General features: G+C 39.4%; 1 pseudogene; it reads left to right on the top strand.

Annotated features, from left to right (window-relative positions):
* Positions 1 to 2,108: 2,108 nt before the first annotated feature.
* Positions 2,109 to 3,180, top strand: LOC122066550 (annotated as a pseudogene).
* The last annotated feature ends 236 nt before the right edge of the window (positions 3,181 to 3,416 follow it).

The raw sequence follows: 3,416 nt of genomic DNA, 5'->3' as shown, positions 1-3,416 counted from the left end.
CTCTTTTTTTAGGGTTTTCTTTAGTTCTCTTTCTCTAGTTCTTCTTTAGGTCTTCTTCTCTAGCTCTTTTTATTTTTTATTTTGTTGTAAGCACTTATGTAATGGATATTTATTTAATGAATGCAAGTTTTCTTTTATGTTATATGGTATTCAATTGTAATTTTGATTTCTAGTTCTAGGCTTAGTGAACAATGTGTGGAGCTTCTCTTTTCAAGTTTAGATTTGTCTTCTCTACTCCTAGAAATTTCAAATTTGGTTTATTCTAGATTTGATTTTGAGGGCTGGTAGTATTTCAAATCTCAACCAAGTTTTCAAGTTCAAGTATTAAAGTTTAGGTAGGTAGGCTTCTTCATAAGTCTTCTCACCCCCTTCTCATTCCCTCTTCTTGCTACCCATTCATTCTTAACTTAGGCTTTTACTTTCAGTTTTACTTTATTATTTTTCCTTTCCCCTAAGGTTCATGGCTAGTCGATGCGTTGGCTCTACCCCTCCTAGCCATAGAATCATCATTTTATTTCAGTTTTTACTTTCAGTTATCCCTTTCCCTAAAGCTAAGTAAAAGAGCCCTTGTATGAGTTACTCTCTAGTCAAGTAGGGAATCTTGCATTATTTGTGGTGCACCCCTCGGGCTAAGCAGAGAAACCTACTTGTGTGCCTTTATCTAGCTTTCTTCCCTTTTAATTTCAGCACTTTTTTTTCCCTTTACTTTATTACTTTACTTTATCTCAGCCCTTTACTTTATTGCCTTTTATTTCAGTACTTTTACTTTCAGTTATTTACTTATTTTCTTTGTGGTTTGAAGTATTTAAATTACTAGATGTGTTGGTTAGGACGTTTTTAGATGCGTTTGTTCAGGGCAGTAGTTAGAAGTAGATTACCATAATTAATCTGTGCACTTTCACATCATTAGAAGAAGCCTAGAATGAAGTGGCTGCTCTCCTTGTGTTCGACCCATTAGCTACACTGATCCGTACACTTGTGGTTACCTTTAATCTCAAACATATACTATTGCATTGCCCCTATGCAAGGGCGGTATGGTTTGGAAGCAATTTGTCCCCCCGAGTGGGAGACAAGGTATAACTTCACCGTTGGATTGATGGCTAGACGATTTTTCACTCAAGAGGGATGAAAATTGCCAAGGAGATGAAGATGTTATGCTCTTTTATATGTTGGCATTTGTGGTGGGCCAGAAATAATTTTCTCTTCTCAAATGATTCACGTTCTCCAACTGAGGTCATTCTTTCCGCTTAGAGATCGTGTTCAGGAGTTCTAGCTGCTAATGGACCACCTTCAAGGACACCAATTTCTAGGGTCATACAAACTCAATTGTGATGCTTCATTTAATCCTCAGATTAAAAGAAGCGGTATCGGTTGAAATCATCAATGTCTACCAATTGTGGTAGTCGCTAAACCATTTTCCTTTATAGAGATCTTATGTGGTGAAGCTATTGCAATATGTGAGGTTTATTATAAGCAATCTAAGGGGTTTTTAAACTTGGTGGTTGGGAGTGACAACCTGGAGGTGGTTTCTTATTGCAGGACTCTATCAAGGACGTACCTATCATGGTTCGAGCAGTAATTGATGATATTGTGCACCTGATTTCATATTGTGAGCAAGTTTCTTTTCAGAACATTTCAAGGGATGCAAACTTTGTTGTAGACTTTTTTGCCAGTAAGGCTCTATCTATTACGAATAGGATAGTTTGACCCAATTCCGATCCTTGTTTTCCTCTTATACTTGATAGCCTTTGAATGCCTATTTGCAATATCATTCGCATCACCTTCACTGACGTTGAGCGTCAGATGCATGGGAGGATGATGGAGCAACTGCTACTTGGCCCAAAACTCCAAGCTGGGACAAAGGAATAAAATGAGAAAAAAGGTAAATTTGTCAACACAATTCCTCATTTCTCTCTAGAAGTATAGGACATGTCACGGGGTTGCAGGCTTGCAATGGCAACTCCCACGGTGCTTTTGTGACAACAACGGTAGTTCCCTCTCTTTTTCTCTCTCTATCTGATTCAATATTGAAGGGCTTTGAGTTCTAGATTGTAAGCAGTGGTAGTCTGGTAGCTTTTAGTGATAGATCCAGTCTCTCAATTGCAGCAATGGGAAGCACCGATAAAGGTACTGTCTCTCTCTCTCTCTCTCTCTCTCTCTCTCTCTCTCAGTTGTTTGATTGAAATTTGAAAAATATAAAACCTAACATTCTTGCTCTTGATCTATCTCAGAAGCCCTAGTCGATTCATTTTTGTTATATAAAACAGCAAAGATCTTCATCGCCGGCCACCATGGCCATGTCAGGTCTGCCATTGTCTGAAACTTATAGAGCTTGGATTCCTTAATCTTATTCTTAGAACTCACCAAGATCTAGACCTTACCAAATAATTCGACGTTGAAGCCTTTTTTGCCCTAGAACCCCAATTTGTAATCCCTTCTGCGGCCAAAGTCAGTGGGATTCATGCCAACAAGTATCCTGTCGATTTCATCAGCGTTTACCTCCAAATCCAAATCAATGTCATTGACACTTCATATCAAAATGGCAATAAGAAGCTTATTTTCTTTGGCTCTTCCTGCATTTATCCCAAATTTGCTCCACAACCAATCATGGAGGATGCCCTTCTCACTAGACCTCTAGAGCCAATGAATGAGTGGTATGCAATGGAAAAGATAGCCGGGATCAAGATGTGCTAGGAATATCGATTGCAGTATGGTTGGGATGCAATTTCTGGGTTGCCCACCAATTTGTATTGTCCAAACAACAATTTTCACCCTGAGGATTCACATGTACTTCCGGCCTTGATTAGGCGATTCCACGAGGCAAAGGTTTCAGATGCTAAAGGGGTGGTGGTGTGGGGCACTGGCTCCCCATTGAGGGAATTCCTCCATGTCGGTGATTTGGCTGATGCTGTGGTCTTTTTGATGGATAAGTATAGTGGGTTAGGCCATGTTAATGTGGGGAGTGGGAAGGAGGTGAGCATCAAGGAACTTGCAGAGTTGGTTAAAGAGGTGGTCGGTTTCTAGGGACATCTTGTTTGGGAATCCACTAAGCCTGGTGGAACCCCAAGAAAGCTGATGGACAACTCTAAGCTCGCCAACTTGGGATGGGCACCAAAAGTTTCCTTCAGAGATGGTCTTGTCGATACCTACAAGTGGTACTTGGAGAATGTCAAACAATGAATCAGTTTCAAGTGATCATCTCATGTGTTTTGAATATTTGGTTTCTTCAGTATTATTATGGAGTTTGTTTCGAGTCATCACTGGAATCACTCTTTTATTTAATTGAGTTGCAAGTCTCTTTTGTTTTAGGGGTGTTGGAGAAAGAGTAGAAAAATGACTAGAATCATAGATCCCTTTCGCTTAATTCAAGTCATGAATTACTGTTTTTATTCTCTCCCATTTTTAAATAGTTGGAT

This window comes from Macadamia integrifolia, unplaced genomic scaffold (genome assembly GCF_013358625.1).
Source record: "Macadamia integrifolia cultivar HAES 741 unplaced genomic scaffold, SCU_Mint_v3 scaffold2458, whole genome shotgun sequence".
Classification (NCBI taxonomy): Eukaryota; Viridiplantae; Streptophyta; class Magnoliopsida; order Proteales; family Proteaceae; genus Macadamia; species Macadamia integrifolia.
The sequence above is the reverse complement of the archived record's forward strand: the minus strand, read 5'-3'. Positions and strand labels throughout refer to the sequence as shown.